The sequence below is a fragment of the Anomaloglossus baeobatrachus genome, chromosome 6, assembly GCF_048569485.1.
Source record: "Anomaloglossus baeobatrachus isolate aAnoBae1 chromosome 6, aAnoBae1.hap1, whole genome shotgun sequence".
Taxonomy (NCBI): Eukaryota; Metazoa; Chordata; class Amphibia; order Anura; family Aromobatidae; genus Anomaloglossus; species Anomaloglossus baeobatrachus.
In genome coordinates, this window is record NC_134358.1 from 23,464,562 (window position 1) to 23,488,266 (window position 23,705).

Genomic DNA, 23,705 nt, shown 5'->3' on the forward strand with positions numbered 1-23,705 from the left:
ATAACCTGGGCATCTCCTGTGTATAATTATATATGTACAGCTGGTATAACCTGGGCATCTCCTCTATATAATTATATATGTACAGCCGGTATAACCTGGGTATCTCCTGTATATAATTATATATGTACAGCTGGTATAACCTGGACATCTCCTGTATATAATTATATATGTACAGCTGGTATAACCTGGGTATCTCCTGTGTATAATTATATATGTACAGCTGGTATAACCTGGACATCTCCTGTATATAATTATATATGTACAGCTAGTATAACCTGGGTATCTCCTGTATATAATTATATATGTACAGCTGGTATAACCTGAGCATCTCCTGTATATAATTATATATGTACAGCTGGTATAACCTGGGTATCTCCTGTGTATAATTATATATGTACAGCTGGTATAACCTGGGCATCTCCTGTGTATAATTATATATGTACAGCTGGTATATCCTGGGCATCTCCTGTATATAATTATATATGTACAGCTGGTATAACCTGGGTATCTCCTGTATATAATTATACATGTACAGCTGGTATAACCTGGGCATCTCCTGTGTATAATTATATATGTACAGCTGGTATAACCTGGACATCTCCTGTATATAATTATATATGTACAGCTGGTATAACCTGGGCATCTCCTGTATATAATTATATATGTACAGCTGGTATAACCTGGGCATCTCCTGTATATAATTATATATGTACAGCTGGTATAACCTGGGCATCTCCTGTATATAATTATATATGTACAGCTGGTATAACCTGGGCATCTCCTGTATATAATTATATATGTACAGCTGGTATAACCTGGGCATCTCCTGTATATAATTATATATGTACAGCCGGTATAACCTGGGCATCTCCTGTATATAATTATATATGTACAGCTGGTATAACCTGGGCATCTCCTGTGTATAATTATATATGTACAGCTGGTATAACCTGGACATCTCCTGTATATAATTATATATGTACAGCTGGTATAACCTGGACATCTCCTGTATATAATTATATATGTACAGCTGGTATAACCTGGGCATCTCCTGTATATAATTATATATGTACAGCTGGTATAACCTGGGCATCTCCTGTATATAATTATATATGTACAGCTGGTATAACCTGGGCATCTCCTGTATATAATTATATATGTACAGCTGGTATAACCTGGGCATCTCCTGTATATAATTATATATGTACAGCCGGTATAACCTGGGCATCTCCTGTATATAATTATATATGTACAGCTGGTATAACCTGGGCATCTCCTGTATATAATTATATATGTACAGCTGGTATAACCTGGGTATCTCCTGTGTATAATTATATATGTACAGCTGGTATAACCTGGGCATCTCCTGTGTATAATTATATATGTACAGCCGGTATAACCTGGGCATCTCCTGTATATAATTATATATGCACAGCTGGTATAACCTGGGTATCTCCTGTGTATAATTATATATGTACAGCTGGTATAACCTGGATATCTCCTGTATATAATTATATATGTACAGCCGGTATAACGTGGGCATCTCCTGTATATAATTATATATGTACAGCTGGTATAACCTGGGCATCTCCTGTATATAATTATATATGTACAGCTGGTATAACCTGGACATCTCCTGTATATAATTATATATGTACAGCTGGTATAACCTGGGTATCTCCTGTGTATAATTATATATGTACAGCTGGTATAACCTGGACATCTCCTGTATATAATTATATATGTACAGCTGGTATATCCTGGGCATCTCCTGTATATAATTATATATGTACAGCTGGTATAACCTGGGTATCTCCTGTATATAATTATATATGTACAGCTGGTATAACCTGGGTATCTCCTGTATATAATTATATATGTACAGCTGGTATAACCTGGGCATCTCCTGTATATAATTATATATGTACAGCCGGTATAACCTGGGCATCTCCTGTATAGAATTATATATGTACAGCCGGTATAACCTGGGCATCTCCTGTATAGAATTATATATGTACAGCCGGTATAACCTGGGCATCTCCTGTATATAATTATATATGTACAGCCGGTATAACCTGGACATCTCATGTATATAATTATATATGTACAGCTGGTATAAGCTGAGCATCTCCTGTATATAATTATATATGTACAGCCGGTATAACCTGGGCATCTCCTGTATATAATTATATATGTACAGCTGGTATAACCTGGGCATCTCCTGTATATAATTATATATGTACAGCCGGTATAACCTGGGTATCTCCTGTATATAATTATATATGTACAGCTGGTATAACCTGGGCATCTCCTGTATATAATTATATATGTACAGCCGGTATAACCTGGGCATCTCCTGTATAGAATTATATATGTACAGCTGGTATAACCTGGGCATCTCCTGTGTGTAGTTACAAGCACAGCTGGTATACATTACCCATCAGTCTGGGATCAGTGCTTGTGCTTTTCTCATTGTTCACTGTCTGTCCTCGGTTTATAAATGGGATATATTTAGATGGGTTGTGTCCCTGCAGCGCCTCTTCTGTTCTGCGGAGCTTGTTGCGGAGACGTCGTTCTATTGTGAGTTTTTGTTGTTTTGCTCTAGTAGTGGATTATTGTTCTGTAGAGTGTTTATGTTGTTGTTTGTGTTCCGTTTTCCCTGTTTACACCATTTGCTGAGGCTTCTTTCCTCATATGACGCGGTTCATGCACTGTCAGTGCCGTGTGTTCTTGAGTTCTGTGTTGTGTCACTCTAATTAATATTCACCATAATTAATAATTAGTGTTAATTACATAAACAGATACAATTTATAGATGACCTTTGCCCCTGAACAATAGACATTGACCAGGGTCAGAATATGCTGGGAGTTGTAGTGTCACGTCAGATGGAGAGAGTCAGTTTTGCGACTACTGTATATTAATATTTATTCCCCAAAAATTAAGTTCCTGGCCCCTAATGCAAACTCAGTAATGGAACCTATATTAACATTGGGTTAGGCTTCTTCTGCGTCCCTCCTATAGCCTCAGCGCTGTGAGTTCCCATCTTTCTTTTTTACACATGCTATGCCTTTACATTATCATTAAAGTATGAGTACAATGTCCAGCAGCACAGAGTATTTCAGCAGTGCACTGGCCTAAGGTGAGGTTACAGACATAGCTACTAGTGATGGGTTGACCCGGACTGTAAAGGAACTCGAGCACTGATTCCGGGCCCGGATTTCTCAGGGAACTCTGGGTAACGATCCAGATCAAAAAAAAAATCAAAGAAAAAAGAAAGAAAATAAGAATAAAGCAAACGTTTCACACTTAGCGGTCTTCGCGCAGCTGTAACTGCTTTGAGGGCTGCTCACTCTACTTCCGGGGCCACTCATTATCCTTCATGCATATTCTCTGCTTCCCCCGCCTACCGGCAGTCCTCGCGTCTCTGATTGGTTGCAGTCAGACGCGCCCCCAGCTTGTGCGTATCTTACTGCAACCAATCACACATGCTATTTGCATCCAAATTGGTGTAAAAATTAATAAATAAATTATTGTATGGTCCCCCCATATTATGATACCCAACACAGATAAAGCATATGGCTGTAGGCTGCAGCCCCCAGCTGTGCAATTATCTTGGCTGTGTATCAAAATACGAGGAAGCGCATGAGAATTTTTAAAAATTATTTAAAAAAATAATTTTAAAAAATGGCGTGCGGCCCCCCAATCTCAATACCCAGCCATAATAAAGCCCGGCAGCTGGAGGCTGGTCATCTCAGACTGGGGAGACCCATGGTTATTGGGCCCCCTGCAGCCTAAAAATAGCAGCCTGCAACTACAAAGGGTTGTTTCATCCATTAAATGTGACAATCCCAGCACTTTACCTGGCTCGTCCCAATTGCCTTGGTGTGGAGGCAATCGGGGTAATAAGGAGTTAATAACAGCTCACACCTGTCACTAAGCCCGAGATTAGTAATGGGAAGCGTCTGAGACCCCCATCACTAATCCATAAGTTAAAAGAAATAAACACAAATACCAAAAAAAATCCTTTATTTGAAATAAAATACAAAAAAAACCCTCTTTCACCCCTTTATTAACTACAAAAACACCCAGGTCCACCAGGAGGTCCCATGATGATTCCGGCTCTGCTACATCTGAAGGCACAGTATACATGTCCTGCATGTCCTAACTCCTTTCTATCATAGCTGCGATGCTCTGCGGGTCCTGACTCCTTTCTATCATAGCTGTGATGCTCTGCGTCTCCTGACTCCTATGTATCATAGTTGTGATGCTCTGCGTGTCCTGACTCCTTTCTATTATAGCTGTGATGCTCTGCGTGTCCTGACTCCTTTCTATCATAGCTGTGATGCTCTGCGTGTCCTGACTCCTTTCTATCATAGCTGCGATGCTCTGCGTGTCCTGACTCCTTTCTATCATAGCTGCGATGCTCTGCGTGTCCTGACTCCTTTCTATCATAGCTGTGATGCTCTGCGTGTCCTGACTCCTTTCTATCATAGCTGCGATGCTCTGCAGGTCCTGACTCCTTTCTATCATAGCTGCGATGCTCTGCGGGTCCTGACTCCTTTCTATCATAGCTGCGATGCTCTGCGTGTCCTGACTCCTTTCTATCATAGCTGTGATGCTCTGCGTGTCCTGACTCCTTTCTATCATAGCTGCGATGCTCTGCGTGTCCTGACTCCTTTCTATCATAGCTGCGATGCTCTGCGTGTCCTGACTCCTTTCTATCATAGCTGCGATGCTCTGCAGGTCCTGACTCCTTTCTATCATAGCTGCGATGCTCTGCGGGTCCTGACTCCTTTCTATCATAGCTGCGATGCTCTGCGTGTCCTGACTCCTTTCTATCATAGCTGTGATGCTCTGCGTGTCCTGACTCCTTTCTATCATAGCTGCGATGCTCTGCAGGTCCTGACTCCTTTCTATCATAGCTGCGATGCTCTGCGGGTCCTGACTCCTTTCTATCATAGCTGCGATGCTCTGCGTGTCCTGACTCCTTTCTATCATAGCTGTGATGCTCTGCGTGTCCTGACTCCTTTCTATCATAGCTGCGATGCTCTGCAGGTCCTGACTCCTTTCTATCATAGCTGCGATGCTCTGCGGGTCCTGACTCCTTTCTATCATAGCTGCGATGCTCTGCGTGTCCTGACTCCTTTCTATCATAGCTGCGATGCTCTGCGTGTCCTGACTCCTTTTTATCATAGCTGCGATGCTCTGCGTGTCCTGACTCCTTTCTATCATAGCTGCGATGCTCTGCGGGTCCTGACTCCTTTCTATCATAGCTGTGATGCTCTGCGTGTCCTGACTCCTTTCTATCATAGCTGCGATGCTCTGCGTGTTCTGACTCCTTTCTATCATAGCTGCGATGCTCTGCGTGTCCTGACTCCTTTTTATCATAGCTGCGATGCTCTGCGGGTCCTGACTCCTTTCTATCATAGCTGCGATGCTCTGCGTGTCCTGACTCCTTTCTATCATAGCTGTGATGCTCTGCATGTCCTAACTCCTTTCTATCATAGCTGCGATGCTCTGCGTGTCCTGACTCCTTTCTATCATAGCTGCGATGCTCTGCAGGTCCTGACTCCTTTCTATCATAGCTGCGATGCTCTGCAGGTCCTGACTCCTTTCTATCATAGCTGCGATGCTCTGCGGGTCCTGACTCCTTTCTATCATAGCTGCGATGCTCTGCGTGTCCTGACTCCTTTCTATCATAGCTGTGATGCTCTGCGTGTCCTGACTCCTTTCTATCATAGCTGCGATGCTCTGCGTGTCCTGACTCCTTTCTATCATAGCTGCGATGCTCTGCGTGTCCTGACTCCTTTCTATCATAGCTGTGATACTCTGCGTGTCCTGACTCCTTTCTATCATAGCTGCGATGCTCTGCAGGTCCTGACTCCTTTCTATCATAGCTGCGATGCTCTGCGGGTCCTGACTCCTTTCTATCATAGCTGCGATGCTCTGCGTGTCCTGACTCCTTTCTATCATAGCTGTGATGCTCTGCGTGTCCTGACTCCTTTCTATCATAGCTGCGATGCTCTGTGTGTCCTGACTCCTTTCTATCATAGCTGCGATGCTCTGCGGGTCCTGACTCCTTTCTATCATAGCTGCGATGCTCTGCGTGTCCTGACTCCTTTCTATCATAGCTGTGATGCTCTGCGTGTCCTGACTCCTTTCTATCCTAGCTGCGATGCTCTGCAGGTCCTGACTCCTTTCTATCATAGCTGCGATGCTCTGCGGGTCCTGACTCCTTTCTATCATAGCTGCGATGCTCTGCGTGTCCTGACTCCTTTCTATCATAGCTGCGATGCTCTGCGTGTCCTGACTCCTTTCTATCATAGCTGCGATGCTCTGCGTGTCCTGACTCCTTTCTGTCATAGCTGCGATGCTCTGCGGGTCCTGACTCCTTTCTATCATAGCTGTGATGCTCTGCGTGTCCTGACTCCTTTCTATCATAGCTGCGATGCTCTGCGTGTTCTGACTCCTTTCTATCATAGCTGCGATGCTCTGCGTGTCCTGACTCCTTTTTATCATAGCTGCGATGCTCTGCGGGTCCTGACTCCTTTCTATCATAGCTGCGATGCTCTGCATGTCCTGACTCCTTTCTATCATAGCTGTGATGCTCTGCATGTCCTAACTCCTTTCTATCATAGCTGCGATGCTCTGCGTGTCCTGACTCCTTTCTATCATAGCTGCGATGCTCTGCGTGACCTGACTCCTTTCTATCATAGCTGTGATGCTCTGCGTGTCCTGACTCCTTTCTATCATAGCCGCGATGCTCTGCGTGTCCTGACTCCTTTCTATCATAGCTGCGATGCTCTGCAGGTCCTGACTCCTTTTTATCATAGCTGTGATGCTCTGCAGGTCCTGACTCCTTTCTATCATAGCTGCAACGCTCTGCGTGTCCTGACTCCTTTCTATCATAGCTGCGATGCTCTGCAGGTCCTGACTCCTTTCTATCATAGCTGCGATGCTCTGCGGATCCTGACTCATTTCTATCATAGCTGCGATGCTCTGCGTGTCCTGACTCCTTTCTATCATAGCTGCGATGCTCTGCGTACCCTGACTCCTTTCTATCATAGCTGCGATGCTCTGCGGATCCTGACTCCTTTCTATCATAGCTGCAATGCTCTGCGTGTCCTGACTCCTTTCTATCATAGCTGCGATGCTCTGCGTGTCCTGACTCCTTTCTATCATAGCTGCGATGCTCTGCGTGTCCTGACTCTTTTCTATCATAGCTGCGATGCTCTGCATGTCCTGACTCCTTTCTATCATAGCTGCGATGCTCTGCATGTCCTGACTCTTTTCTATCATAGCTGCAATGCTCTGCGTGTCCTGACTCCTTTCTATCATAGCTGTGATGCTCTGTGTGTCCTGACTCCTTTCTATCATAGCTGCGATGCTCTGCGTGTCCTGACTCCTTTCTATCATAGCTGTGATGCTCTGCGTGTCCTGACTCCTTTCTATCATAGCTGCGATGCTCTGCATGTCCTGACTCTTTTCTATCATAGCTGCGATGCTCTGTGGGTCCTGACTCCTTTCTATCATAGCTGTGATGCTCTGCATGTCCTAACTCCTTTCTATCATAGCTGCGATGCTCTGCGTGTCCTGACCCCTTTCTATCATAGCTGCGATGCTCTGCATGTCCTAACTCCTTTCTATCATAGCTGCGATGCTCTGCGTGTCCTGACTCCTTTCTATCATAGCTGTGATGCTCTGCATGTCCTAACTCCTTTCTATCATAGCTGCGATGCTCTGCGTGTCCTGACTCCTTTCTATCCTAGCTGCGATGCTCTGCAGGTCCTGACTCCTTTCTATCATAGCTGCGATGCTCTGCGGGTCCTGACTCCTTTCTATCATAGCTGCGATGCTCTGCGTGTCCTGACTCCTTTCTATCATAGCTGCGATGCTCTGCGTGTCCTGACTCCTTTCTATCATAGCTGCGATGCTCTGCGTGTCCTGACTCCTTTCTGTCATAGCTGCGATGCTCTGCGGGTCCTGACTCCTTTCTATCATAGCTGTGATGCTCTGCGTGTCCTGACTCCTTTCTATCATAGCTGCGATGCTCTGCGTGTTCTGACTCCTTTCTATCATAGCTGCGATGCTCTGCGTGTCCTGACTCCTTTTTATCATAGCTGTGATGCTCTGCATGTCCTAACTCCTTTCTATCATAGCTGCGATGCTCTGCGTGTCCTGACTCCTTTCTATCATAGCTGCGATGCTCTGCGTGACCTGACTCCTTTCTATCATAGCTGTGATGCTCTGCGTGTCCTGACTCCTTTCTATCATAGCCGCGATGCTCTGCGTGTCCTGACTCCTTTCTATCATAGCTGCGATGCTCTGCAGGTCCTGACTCCTTTTTATCATAGCTGTGATGCTCTGCAGGTCCTGACTCCTTTCTATCATAGCTGCAACGCTCTGCGTGTCCTGACTCCTTTCTATCATAGCTGCGATGCTCTGCAGGTCCTGACTCCTTTCTATCATAGCTGCGATGCTTTACATGTCCTGACTCCTTTCTATCATAGCTGTGATGCTCTGCGGGTCCTGACTCCTTTCTATCATAGCTGCGATGCTCTGCGGATCCTGACTCATTTCTATCATAGCTGCGATGCTCTGCGTGTCCTGACTCCTTTCTATCATAGCTGCGATGCTCTGCGTACCCTGACTCCTTTCTATCATAGCTGCGATGCTCTGCGGATCCTGACTCCTTTCTATCATAGCTGCAATGCTCTGCGTGTCCTGACTCCTTTCTATCATAGCTGCGATGCTCTGCGTGTCCTGACTCCTTTCTATCATAGCTGCGATGCTCTGCGTGTCCTGACTCTTTTCTATCATAGCTGCAATGCTCTGCATGTCCTGACTCCTTTCTATCATAGCTGCGATGCTCTGCATGTCCTGACTCTTTTCTATCATAGCTGCAATGCTCTGCGTGTCCTGACTCCTTTCTATCATAGCTGTGATGCTCTGTGTGTCCTGACTCCTTTCTATCATAGCTGCGATGCTCTGCGTGTCCTGACTCCTTTCTATCATAGCTGCGATGCTCTGCGTGTCCTGACTCCTTTCTATCATAGCTGCGATGCTCTGCATGTCCTGACTCTTTTCTATCATAGCTGCGATGCTCTGTGGGTCCTGACTCCTTTCTATCATAGCTGTGATGCTCTGCATGTCCTAACTCCTTTCTATCATAGCTGCGATGCTCTGCGTGTCCTGACCCCTTTCTATCATAGCTGCGATGCTCTGCATGTCCTAACTCCTTTCTATCATAGCTGCGATGCTCTGCGTGTCCTGACTCCTTTCTATCATAGCTGTGATGCTCTGCATGTCCTAACTCCTTTCTATCATAGCTGCGATGCTCTGCGTGTCCTGACTCCTTTCTATCATAGCTGTGATGCTCTGCATGTCCTAACTCCTTTCTATCATAGCTGCGATGCTCTGCGTGTCCTGACTCCTTTCTATCATAGCTGCGATGCTCTGCGTGTCCTGACTCCTTTCTATCATAGCTGTGATGCTCTGCATGTCCTAACTCCTTTCTATCATAGCTGCGATGCTCTGCGTGTCCTGACTCCTTTCTATCATAGCTGCGATGCTCTGCGTGTCCTGACTCCTTTCTATCATAGCTGTGATGCTCTGCGTGTCCTAACTCCTTTCTATCATAGCTGCGATGCTCTGCGTGTCCTGATGACTCCTTTCTATCATAGCTGCGATGCTCTGCGGATCCTGACTCCTTTCTATCATAGCTGCAATGCTCTGCGGATCCTGACTCCTTTCTATCATAGCTGCGATGCTCTGCGTGTCCTGACTCCTTTCTATCATAGCTGCGATGCTCTGCGGATCCTCACTCCTTTCTATCATAGCTGCGATGCTCTGCATGTCCTGACTCCTTTCTATCATAGCTGCAATGCTCTGCATGTCCTAACTCCTTTCTATCATAGCTGCGATGCTCTGCATGTCCTGACTCCTTTCTATCATAGCTGTGATGCTCTGCGTGTCCTGACTCCTTTCTATCATAGCTGTGATGCTCTGCATGTCCTAACTCCTTTCTATCATAGCTGCGATGCTCTGCGTGTCCTGACTCCTTTCTATCATAGCTGTGATGCTCTGCGTGTCCTGACTCCTTTCTATCATAGCTGCGATGCTCTGCGTGTCCTGACTCCTTTCTATCATAGCTGCGATGCTCTGCGTGTCCTGACTCCTTTCTATCATAGCTGTGATGCTCTGCGTGTCCTGACTCCTTTCTATCATAGCTGCGATGCTCTGCAGGTCCTAACTCCTTTCTATCATAGCTGTGATGCTCTGCGTGTCCTGACTCCTTTCTATCATAGCTGCGATGCTCTGCGTGTCCTGACTCCTTTCTATCATAGCTGTGATGCTCTGCGTGTCCTGACTCCTTTCTATCATAGCTGTGATGCTCTGCGTGTCCTGACTCCTTTCTATCATAGCTGCGATGCTCTGCGTGTCCTGACTCCTTTCTATCATAGCTGCGATGCTCTGCGTGTCCTGACTCCTTTCTATCATAGCTGCGATGCTCTGCGTGTCCTGACTCCTTTCTATCATAGCTGCGATGCTCTGCGTGTCCTGACTCCTTTCTATCATAGCTGCGATGCTCTTCGTGTCCTGACTCCTTTCTATCATAGCTGCGATGCTCTGCGTGTCCTGACTCCTTTCTATCATAGCTGTGATGCTCTGCATGTCCTAACTCCTTTCTATCATAGCTGCGATGCTCTGCGTGTCCTAACTCCTTTCTATCATAGCTGCGATGCTCTGCATGTCCTAACTCCTTTCTATCATAGCTGCGATGCTCTGCACGTCCTGACTCCTTTCTATCATAGCTGCGATGCTCTGCATGTCCTGACTCCTTTCTATCATAGCTGCGATGCTCTGCGTGTCCTGACTCCTTTCTATCATAGCTGCGATGCTCTGCGGGTCCTGACTCCTTTCTATCATAGCTGCGATGCTCTGCGTGTCCTAACTCCTTTCTATCATAGCTGCGATGCTCTGCGGATCCTGACTCCTGATTTGAGTGATATTTTGCACGTCCCGTCTTTAATACCAGACTAAAAATACTGAGAACATTAAAACTTGAAATCTCCCCGCCCTCTTGAAAAGTTTTGGCGCCCCCCCCCCCCCCTCCGCCTTCTCGTTAATTTAGGCTCTATAGACATAAAGGAGAACATTGGTGTCTGTGTGTTGAATGCAAACCAGTTTTTGCCCAAACAATTAAAGTGACGGTGCCCAAAGAGTCGCTCTTAAAGTGGCAGCAACCGTATAGTCGCTAAGGTGCGGCAATCTGATCACTCTTGAGTCTGTAACTATAGCAATGGCTGTCAACAACCAGTGCCCAGTGGTTGCCTAAAGCCACTGCAGAATTAACTGGGACCGCATTCATGAGTATTGCCTCACAGTAAGATCGCTCTGGTTGCCTATAGTCACTGCAGAAGTACCTGGTGCTTCATTTATGAAGATTACCTCACAGAAAGATTATTCTGGTTGCCTATAGCCCCTGCAGAAGAACCTGGGGTCTCATTTATGAGAATTGCCTCACAGTAAGATCATTCTGGTTGCCTATAGCCCCTGCAGAATTAACTGGGGCCTCATTTATGAAGCTTACCTCACAGAAAGATCGTTCTGGTTGCCTATAGCCACTGCAGAAGTAACTCGGGCATCATTTATGAAGATTAACTCACAGAAAGATCGTTCTGGTTGCCTGTAGCCACTGCAGAAGTAACTGGGGCCTCATTTATGAAGATTACCTCACAGAAAGATCGTTCTGGTTGCCTATAGCCACTGCAGAAGTTACTTGGGCCTCACTTATGAAGATTACCTCACAGTAAGATTGTTTTGGATACCTATAGACCCTGCAGAAGTAACTGGGGCCTCATTTATGAAGACTACCTCACAGTAAGATTGTTCTGGTTACTTATAGTCCCTGCAGAAGTAAGTGGGGCCTCATTTATGAGATTTGCCTCACAGAAAGATCGTTCTGGTTTCCTGTTGCTCCTGCAGAAGTAAGTAACCGGGGCCTCTGTTATGATTCAGGGACTGAGGAGGATCAAAAAATGTGGAAACCGAAAAGCTAACCAGAGTGGTTGGAAGCTTAACGGATTGCAGACCTAATCCTGACACACAACTAGAAGTAGCAGTGGGAGGAGCCTACGATGACCTAGTCATGACACAGCCGGAGAACTAAATATTTTTACAGATAGAAATATAAGAAAAGCTAATCTGCCTCGGAGCAATCCCCAGAGATATAGATAGCCCCCCACATGTAAAGACTACGGTGATATAGGAAAACACAATACAAAGCTAGAAAATAGATTCAGCAAAGATGAGGCCCAAACTATCTTTATAAGAAAGGATAGAAAGGAGCACTGTCTGTAGCCGTAAAAATCCTAAAAAAATCTCAGCACGCCTGACATGGAAAAACCCTGAGACCACACGACCTCTCCCCCACTATATCAGCACTCTGATGTTACTGGGATCCAAAAACACTAATATAGATGAGGGACTGAATTTAATACCAAGCATGACAAACACAATACCTTGCAGAATCATGGAGCTGGGTATACAGACACCATCCCATTCCACCAGGAACTCCACACAGGCAAAATAGGAATCAAACAATAGTATCAAAGCAGAAAAAACAACAAGAAAGTGGAAACAATAAGCAGAGGTACAAAGACCACTTATCTGAGAGGAGTACTGGTAGAGAGCACGGCTGGTTTCAGAATGTCCTTAACACACAGGAGACCATTGAGCACCGTCAAGGAACAGGAGAAAACTACTCAATTATATAGTCCCAATCTGAAAGGCCTGATTGCCAGTCCTCCACAGGTGTGTGGCTCTCATTCCACAAGTCAACTGCACCGCCAGCATTGACCACAAGATGTAGCCCCAAACTGAAAAATATATTCACAACAGGCCTCATTTATGAAGATTACCTCACAGAAAGATTGTTCTGGTTGCCTGTAGCCCCTGCAGAAGTAACTAGGGCCTCATGTATGAGAATTGCCTCACAGTAAGCTCGTTCTAGTTGCCTAATACCTGTGCAAAAGTAACTGGGGCCTCATTTATGAGTTTTGCCTCACAGTAAGATCGTTCTGGTTGCCTATAGCCCCTGCAAAAGTAACTGGGGCCTCATTTATGAGTATTGCCTCACAGTAAGATCATTCAGGTTGCCTATAGCCCCTGCAAAAGTAACTGGGGCCTCATTTATGAGTATTGCCTCACAGTAAGATCGTTCTGGTTGCCTACAGCAAGCAAATTGTAGCATTCAACATTGGAGATACTTTGGTAAAGTGAAAGCTGAGCTCTGATTAGTTGCTATGGATAAATGGTGCAGTCTGACTGTGAGGCAGTTTTCAAAAGTGGCGCTGCGTCTTCTGATCTTATAACGCCACTTTAAGATTTTGCTTACAATGCAATTCCCTGATCTACAAGGAACATATGAAGGGATTAAGGAGGATTAAAAATAGATGTTATAAAACAGGAAGGTGGAAAAAACCCACCGGAGCCGTGATTGTTCTGTTTACCGCACTCTACAAAAGAAAGAGAAAGGCCTGATGCTCGGAGCGGCCGCGTTCTTCCTTCCAGGGATGAGGCTCCAGTGCCCGGCCCATCCTGTGGGCAGCTCGCATCCCAGGGCAATGGCTAAAAGGATGAGAAATCTATCTGCTGGCGTCAGGCCAAGAATTCATTACAGGACGGAGTCTATGGGCAAACAAATGGAAAAAGCCGTGTTGTTTTTGAGAAGTTTCTGTTTTCCCGTGACATTGGGTGGAAATATATACATAGCCCGGTGCTTTCCAGCCGGCGGACATCAATGCATGGCCGACATCTGTCATATGGCCTCCATCAATGGGAAAAAAGGGGCCGCTGTCTGAGAAACGGAGCAGAGTGGGTTAATAAAAAATGATTACTGACCCTAAAGAACCAAAAATATACCAGTGACAGCATATTCAAATATAACATAGAGGCAGTATTATAGTAGCTATATTCTTATACATAGGAGCAGTATTATAGTAGTTATATTCTTGTACATAGGAGCAGTATTATAGTAGTTATATGCTTGTACATAGGAGCAGTATTATAGTAGTTATATTCTTGTACATAGGGGCAGTATTATAGTAGTTATATTCTTGTATATAGGAGCATTATTATAGTAGTTATATTCTTGCACATAGGGGCAGTATTATAGTAGTTATATTCTTGCACATAGGGGCAGTATTATAGTAGTTATATTCTTGCACATAGGGGCAGTATTATAGTAGTTATATTCTTGTACATAGGAGCAGTATTATAGTAGTTATATTCTTGTACATAGGAGCAGTATTATAGTAGTTATATTCTTGCACATAGGGGCAGTATTATAGTAGTTATATTCTTGCACATAGGGGCAGTATTATAGTAGTTATATTCTTGTACATAGGAGCAGTATTATAGTAGTTATATTATTGTACATAGGGGCAGTATTATAGTAGTTATATTCTTGTACATAGGGGCAGTATTATAGTAGTTATATTCTTATACATAGTGGCAGTATTATAGTAGTTATATTCTTGCACATAGGGGCAGTATTATAGTAGTTATATTCTTGTACATAGGAGCAGTGTTATAGTAGTTATATTATTGTACTAGGGGCAGTATTATAGTAGTTATATTCTTGTACATAGGGGCAGTATTATAGTAGTTATATTCTTGTACATAGGGGCAGTATTATAGTAGTTATATTCTTGCACATAGGGGCAGTATTATAGTTGTTGTGTAGATGATTACTGGCGTATGATATACTCGTTGTTAGTCTGTAACCTCCCAGTGCTGAATTCTTGAGAAAATAATACAGATATAATGAGAATTTAGAAATGAAATGAGGACAATTCTTTCTCGGCTCCTCGCATCTGATGGAATAATGGGTTGGTGCCAGCGGTTAATAATTGCACATATATAACATGCTGTAATGACATTGTCTCTTCTTCTTCTGCTCTGTATATTGTCTCTTTTCCTCGCCCGTCCTCCTTTTAGCTTTTCCCGTCTGTAAGGAGGCGTTTTCCCATAAAATCCCCTTATTCCTATATTCCGCCTCCTTCGCAGCCGCCGATCACCACTTGAATATATTGTTGGTTTTCGGACGATTTTCCCACCTCTTTCCTTGAGGATGTACATTCCGGGTTCAGGGTATTTTTACTGAACAACATGAGAAACAATCCTCAGCTTTCCATCTGGCCAATCCAATAAAAATAAGTGTTTATTTTTGGCCGGGACAGCCTGGTACAAATCATATTTGATCTACCGCTAAATCAGGTCCTCGAGGCCCCGGCTCTGCCCCAAAACTGTTTATCTTAGCTGAGACCTTTCCCTTCTAAATATTTCATAGAGAAGAATCACGTCGTTAGTTTTTGGGAGCAAACAGTGGTAAATTGTGATGCACGGTGTGCTGCATTGTGGCGTTTCTGCCGCACCCTCGGCTCTGCTGTTTCTCCTTCGGCTCTGCTGTGTCTTCTGCAGCCTCATTTCTGCTGATTCTGCCACAGCCTCATTTCTGCTGTGTCTTCTGCAGCCTCATTTCTGCTGATTCTGCCACAGCCTCGGCTCTGCTGTTTCTGCCGCAGCCTCATTTCTGCTGTTTCTGCCGCACCCTCGGCTCTGCTGTTTCTCCTTCGGCTCTGCTGTGTCTTCTGCAGCCTCATTTCTGCTGATTCTGCCACAGCCTCATTTCTGCTGTTTCTGCCGCACCCTCGGCTCTGCTGTTTCTGCCGCAGCCTCATTTCTGCTGATTCTGCCACAGCCTCGGCTCTGCTGTTGCTGCCGCACCCTCGGCTCTGCTGTTTCTCCTTTGGCTCTGCTGTGTCTTCTGCAGCCTCATTTCTGCTGATTCTGCCACAGCCTCATTTCTGCTGTTTCTGCCGCACCCTCGGCTCTGCTGTTTCTCCTTCGGCTCTGCTGTGTCTTCTGCAGCCTCATTTCTGCTGATTCTGCCACAGCCTCATTTCTGCTGTTTCTGCCGCACCCTCGGCTCTGCTGTTTCTGCCGCAGCCTCATTTCTGCTGATTCTGCCACAGCCTCGGCTCTGCTGTTGCTGCCGCACCCTCGGCTCTGCTGTTTCTCCTTCGGCTCTGCTGTGTCTGCTGCAGCCTTGGCTCTGGAGTTTCTGCAGCAGCCTGGGCTCTGCTTTTTCTGCCACAGCCCCAGATGTGCTGTTTCTGCTGTAGCCTCGGCTCTGGAGCCTCAGTGACTGTTTCTGCCACAGCCTGTCCTCTGCTTTTTCTGCTGCTGCCTTGTCTCTGGAGTTTGTGCAGCAGCATTGGCTTTGCTGTTTCTGCCTCGGCTCTGCTGTATCTGCTGCAGCCCAGGCTCTGCTGTTTCTGCCACAGTCTATGCTAGGCGGCTTCTGCTTTTTTGGCACTGCCATTTACACTGCAACCTCTGTTCTGCTGTTCCTGCGGCAATACCAGTTATACTGTTTCAGCTGCAACTTCTCTAATGTTGCAACCTCAGCTGTCACAGTCGTCTCCCTTTGACAGGCTCAGGCACAGAGTCTCTTGTTATCTTCGGAGACTCTACAATTTTTTTTTCCTTTTGGCATGCATGGGGTTAATGTCAGTTTTCCCTGCCAGCAGCAAGCTCATTACACCTGCTCAGGTGTAGCCGCTGATCACCACTCCCAACCTGGATATATACCCTCTGCTGCCAACAGAGGGTGCTGGTTATTCAGAATTCATTCTGGAGCTTGGTCTGGAACGTGCAGGAGGCTGTTGCTGTTGCTGTTGCTGTTGCTGTTGCTGTTGCTGTTGCTGTTGCTGTTGCTGTTGCTGTTGTTGTTGTTTGGTGTGGAAGTTACCCCGTTGGTTACGTTACCTTCTTCTTACCTTATTTAATTCCTGGCCACGTTTTGTGGTCCCCCTGGTGTTTGCTTTTGACTACGTTCGCTTTGTTGTCCCCCTCGTCTGTATTGTTTGTTGGTGGGCTGTTCTGACTACTGTCCCGGCCCGACCCCTAAGTGGCGGGTGTGCAGGGTGTCACACCAGGGCCTCGACAGGAGTCAGGGACACGCTGGGAGCCCAGACCTCACTACCATCATGTGTACTTCTGGGTTGAGGGAAAGCTCAGGGTACACTTAGACTGAGGGCCAGTGCAGGACTCCCCATCCAGTCACTCTCCCCCCCCCAGGGCCCAATATTATCTGGACAGATATTTCACTTTACCAAGGATTATGTAATTCTTTGTTTCTCCTCTGGGGGCAATGCAGAAAATTCTGCACTTTCCACTAAAGCCCACGAGGAATCGCAGTGGAAGAGTTTTGTTAGGAGACACTTAATAATGAGGGGTTGTGAGATCTGAACCCCAAACATCAATTGTAAGAAAGTTTTCTTCTCAAATATCAAAAAGTCATCAAAGCCTTAGAGGGTCTTAAAGGGGGCATGACAGTAGGGGGTTATCTGGTGCAAATGGGGTCTGGAACTCAGGGGGACCAGAGTCATAAATACACTCCTCAACATTAAAGTTGCAACATGAAAATGGGAAATTCGTAGAATTATGGAAATCACATGATGAATGAAGGAAGGAAGAAAGGAAAGAAGGTAGGAAGGATGGAAAGGATAGAAGAAAGGGATGAAAGAAGAAAGAAGGAAGGGATGAAGGAAGGAAAGAAGGAACGAAAGAAGGAAGGAAGGAAAGAAGAAAAGGAAGAAATAAAGAGAGAGGAAGGAAGCAAAGAAGGAAGGGATGAAGAGAGGAAGAAATGAACGAAGGAAGGGATGAAGGAAGTAACAAAGAAAGGGATAAAGAAATTAAAGAAAGAAAGAAGGGATGAAGGAAGGGAAGAAGAAAGGAATTTAGGAAGGAAGGCAAGAAGGAAGGAAGAAAGAGAAAGGAAAGGAGTTAGGGAGGAAAAAAAGGAAGGAAGAAAAGAAGGGAGGAAGGAATGAGGATCTCTTCATGGCATTGCCCACATTGTGTACAGATGGAGACCGGAGTCTGGAATGAACACCAGGGCGCATGTTGCTCGGGCTTCTGTGAGCGGCCGGCCCCAATTGTGCTCATAGTGCTCAGCTTTCTGCCGATAGTTTGGTAATTCTTTGACCCAATGGGCCAGTGTCGCGCCCAGGGAAGGGGGTACTCGGTCCCGGGCGGTTGCAAATGGGACTGTCAGTCTAGTGGCCGTTGCCCGGTCCCGTGCCCTGGGGCTTCTTTTGTAAAAGGGGATATTTACAGGGGTGATAAGAGTTAATGTTCATTTGACGCCACCTGCGGGTTGCGGTTAAGAATGGAGAACCGCCGCTATTGGATGTGGGTACTCCCAGGGCTGCTGGTGGTGATTGCAGCAATGGTGTTAGGCCCTCCGCAGGTAGGGCTGTGCCTGGGAGATGTATGGTGTATAATGCTGGAGACCACACCAGGTTGTCTTTAACAGTCTCTACTCTCTCGGACCCAGAGGTTGCTGGTTCAGGTCCCTTGGAGACCCAGTGCCAATGTAGTAACCCCTGTTGCTCTGTCCCCGGCACCCCCTGTTGCTAGAGTCCCCGTAGCGTGGAGCGTTTGGGACCCGACTGTCCCTTTTGGGGTACAGTCTCCTTCTCCGTACGGCGGGCAGTGCGGAACCTGCGGGGAGGTAAGTGTCCGAACCCCGATCCTAGTTTACTGCTGATGCCCCTGGATTATTTGGTTCGGTGAAGTCCGTGAAGGTGTCCTCACCGGGCAGGTGATTCTCAACCCGTGTAGCACTGGCGCCTGATCTAGGGCCCTGTGCCCCATGCGTGCTCCGGTCCCAGCGGTATCTCTCGTACCCGACCTGGCGACCTCTCTCCTGTGCCCCCCGGGGTCACCATTACACGGACCCAGCTCAGGCACGTCCGCACACCCATCTGTGTGTGACACTTCTCTAGACTCCCTACTGACTGCTGACCCCTCCCACCAGGATGGCTAGTCCAGGGACTCATCCCTTTCCATGGCGACCATCCCTTTACATGGTTAACCCTTTATGCCCGGTGTGGAGTGGAGAACTAGGATTTTGGTTGTGCTTTGGTGGTATCGGCACTGGTACTTCAGGTCCCAGGGGGTAGGTCCTGCATCCCCAAGAGGATGCAGTTCCCTGTAGTGCCCTGAGTGGCTCAGGGGCGCTACACCAGGTAACCCACTGGGCCACCAGGGACGCCAGCTTGAATCCCTTCGTTAGACAAGAACATTATCAGATCCAGTTGTTCAGATATTGTTACTGTTTTCCGGGCTGTGAATCCACTCGCTGTGGATAATAATGTGTGAATGCAATAATTCCAGAAAACTTTGTGACCCTCATTTGTCTTGTAAACATTTCATCATCGCTGAGCTGTCCTGATGGTGACACTTTGTGTTGGAAATGACGATGAGGACGGATCCTCGACTTTGATCATACGGAAATGGACACAATGTAGACTATAATTATCTCATTCCCTCAATCAGGGTCACGATCGGCCACAGATTCTGGAGGAGTGTAACAGGAAAGCAATCATTGTAGCGAGTACATGTTTCTAGAAGAATCTGGCACCGAGGCTGAAATCTATATCTGATGGTGAGAGGAGACATTTCATAGATTCATAAAGTGATGGTCACCAATTATGAGTAAGTCCAGCGTCTTGATCTGAAATGATCATGGTCTCTGGCTGCAGCTCCCTCATTGCCATGCTCTATACTGCAGCACTGCTTTAAAAAAGTTTATATAGTTTGTGCAATTTTAAAAAAGCAATAGCAACAAAGTTTTTATCCTCTTCATTAATTGCACTCATCATAGTTTATCTACTTGCATTTGCTCAGTTTGCCTTTCTATCCAGTTAATTCTTCTCTTTTCTCTGCTCTGTGTAGAAACAAGAAGTCACTTTTCCCTGCAGGAATCATTTCCCTCTTTGGGCCCTGACTCTCCTCTCCTCTCCCCTATCAGGCACTTTGCAATGATGACTCATGCAGAAAAAAAGAGACTTCCTATTTCTACAGAAGGATTCAGCTTGTGTTATTATAGATCTATTGGAAAACAGAAGAATTAACTGGGTAAAAGAGCAAAATGAGCAGTTGCAAGTACACAGTGCTATATACTATGATGAATGCAATATATTAAGATAAAAACGTTGATGGGAGTGTTTTTTTAACAAAAGTGGATGTTAGTTTCCAACCACATTTAAATCAGCTTTGCAAATACCTGAATATATTAAATAAATGATTCATTATTACTCTAACACTGCCAATAATGTGCTATAATACAGCCCCCTGTGGACAAGAATATAACTACTATAATACTGCTCCTATGTACAAGAATATAACTACTATAATACTGCCCCCTATTTACAAGACTATAACTACTATAATACTGCCACCTATGTACAGGAATATAACTACTATAATACTGCCTCTATTTACAAAAATATAACTACTCTAATACTGCCCCCTTTGTTCACAATATATATCTACGATAATACTGCCACCTATGTACAAGAATATAACTACTATAATACTGCTCCTATGTACAAGAATATAACTACTATAATACTACCCCCTATGTACTAGAATATAACTACTATAATACTGCCCCCTATGTACAAAAATATAACTACTATAATACTGCCCATATGTACAAGAATATAACTACTATAATACTGCCCCCTATGTACAAGAATAGAAGTACTATAATACTGCTCCTATGTACAAGAATATAATTACTATAATACTGACCCTATGTACAATAATATCACTACTATAACACTGCCCCTATGTACAAGAATATCACTACTATAATACTGCTCCTATGTACTAGAATATAACTACTATAATACTGCTCCTATGTACTAGAATATAACTACTATCATACTGCCCCTATGTACAAGAATATAGCTACTATAATACTGCTCCTATGTACAAGAATATAACTACTATCATACTGCCCCTATGTACAAGAATATAACTACTATAATACTGCTCCTATTTACAAGAATATAACTACTATAATACTGCTCCTATGTACAAGAATATCACTACTATAATACTGCTCCTATGTACTAGAATATAACTACTATAATACTGCTCCTATGTACTAGAATATAACTACTATCATACTGCCCCTATGTCCAAGAATATAACTACTATAACACTGCCCCTATGTACAAGAATATCACTACTATAATACTGCTCCTATGTACAATAATATCACTACTATAAAACTGCCCTTATGTACAAGAATATCACTACTATAATACTGCCTCTATGTACAAGAATATAACTACTATAATACTGCCCCCTATGTACAAGAATATAACTACTATAATACTGCCCCTATGTACAAGAATATAACTACTATCATACTGCCCCTATGTACTAGAATATAACTACTATAATACTGCTCCTATGTACTAGAATATAACTACTATCATACTGCCCCTATGTACAAGAATATCACTACTATAATACTGCTCCTATGTACAATAATATCACTACTATAATACTGCCCCTATGTACAAGAATATAACTACTATAATACTGCCCCTATGTACAAGAATATAACTACTATAATACTGCCCCCTATGTACAAGAATATAACTACTATCATACTGCCCCTATGTACAAGAATATAACTACTATAATACTGCCCCAATGTACAAGAATATCACTACTATAACACTGCCCCTATGTACAAGAATATCACTACTATAATACTGCTCCTATGTACAATAATATCACTACTATAATACTGCCCCTATGTACAAGAATATAACTACTATAATACTGCCCCTATGTACAAGAATATAACTACTATAATACTGCCCCTATGTACAAGAATATAACTACTATCATACTGCCCCTATGTACAAGAATATAACTACTATAATACTGCCCCTATGTACAAGAATATAACTACTATAATACTGCCCCTATGTACAAGAATATAACTACTATCATACTGCCCCTATGTACAAGAATATAACTACTATCATACTGCCCCTATGTACAAGAATATAACTACTATAATACTGCCCCCTGTGTACAAGAATATAACTACTATAATACTGCCCCTATGTACAAGAATATAACTACTATAATACTGCCCCTATGTACAAGAATATAACTACTATAATACTGCCCCTATGTACAAGAATATAACTACTACAAAACTGCCCTTATGTACAAGAATATCACTACTATAATACTGCCTCTATGTACAAGAATATAACTACTATAATACTGCCCTTTATGTACAAGAATATAACTACTATAATACTGCCCCTATGTACAAGAATATAACTACTATCATACTGCCCCTATGTACAAGAATATAACTACTATCATACTGCCCCTATGTACAAGAATATAACTACTATAATACTGCCCCTATGTACAAGAATATAACTACTATAATACTGCCCCCTGTGTACAAGAATATAACTACTATAATACTGCCCCTATGTACAAGAATATAACTACTATAATACTGCCCCTATGTACAAGAATATAACTACTATAATACTGCTCCTATGTACAAGAATATAACTACTATAATACTGTCCCTATGTAGAAGAATATAACTACTATAATACTGCCCCCTGTGTACAAGAATATAACTACTATAATACTGCCCCTATGTACAAGAATATAACTACTATAATACTGCTCCCTATGAACATAAATATTGAGACTCGTCCAGACCAAAATAAAATCCATGTTAGTTTTGCTGTACGTATAATTTCTCTTCTTTGTACCTGGGGACACAGGAGTTTTCTGTTTGGATCTCGCTGGTTTAAATTATAAATATTACAGTTTTTATTATTTGTGATATAAATGAATCAGTTACAATGTATCAATCATGGGAGTTTAATAAAAAAAATATATTTAAATGCGTCCCTCACTGCACAGTACATTGTATGACACGCGGTTTCCCATGGATGTGCTGCCAGATGCTTGTACAATATGTCTGATTAGTTCCAGATAGCATTTTAATTAATTTAGAATGTGCCCCCTAATGACTGACCAGAGGGAAAAGTAAGGAAAACACATCATGATAAACTGTATTATGTTTTGGTTTTTTGAAAGAAAAAAGATTAACATACCTATTATGTGGGATATCACTGCTGGCATAAAAATTGTGATGATGTCACTGCTGGTATACTTATTGTATAATGTCACTGCTGGTATACTAATTGTTTGATGTCACTGCTGGTATATTTTATTGTATGAGGACACTGGTGGTATACTTATTGTATAATGTCACTGCTGGTATACTAATTGTGTGATGTCACTGCTGGTATACTTATTGTGTGTTGTCACTGCTGGTATACTTATTGTGTGATGTCACTGCTGGTATACTTATTGTATAATGTCACTGCTGGTATACTAATTGTGTGATGTCACTGCTGGTATACTAATTGTGTGATGTCACTGCTAGTATACTTATTGTGTGATGTCACTGCTGGTATACTTATTGTGTGATGTCACTGCTGGTATACCTTTTGTGTGATGTTACTACTGGTATACACATTATGCGATGTCACTGCTGGAATACACGTTGTGTGATGTCACTGCTTGTATACTTATTGTGTGATGTCACTGCTTGTATACTTATTGTGTGATGTCACTGCTTGTATACTTATTGTGTGATGTCACTGCTGGTATACTTATTGTGTGAGGACACTGCTGGTATACTTATTGTGTGATGTCACTGCTGGTATACTTATTGTGTGATGTCACTGCTGGTATACCTTTTGTGTGTTGTC

The 23,705-nt window shown here is 43.8% G+C and overlaps 1 protein-coding gene across 3 annotated transcripts in view; it reads left to right on the top strand.

Moving 5' to 3' along the window:
• GPR20 (G protein-coupled receptor 20) overlaps nt 1-23,705 on the top strand; it is a 107,231-nt gene that overhangs the window by 53,146 nt on the left and 30,380 nt on the right. Inside the window, exon 1 of one of the 3 annotated variants that reach the window (XM_075316134.1) lies at nt 19,421-19,525. The exons of 1 other annotated variant lie outside the window; for it this stretch is intronic. The gene's annotated coding sequence lies outside the window, so the exon portion shown is untranslated. Of the gene's footprint in view, nt 1-19,420; nt 19,526-19,550; nt 19,576-23,705 lie in introns of those variants that run through there. One more of the 3 variants, XM_075316135.1, reaches the window with a different exon arrangement.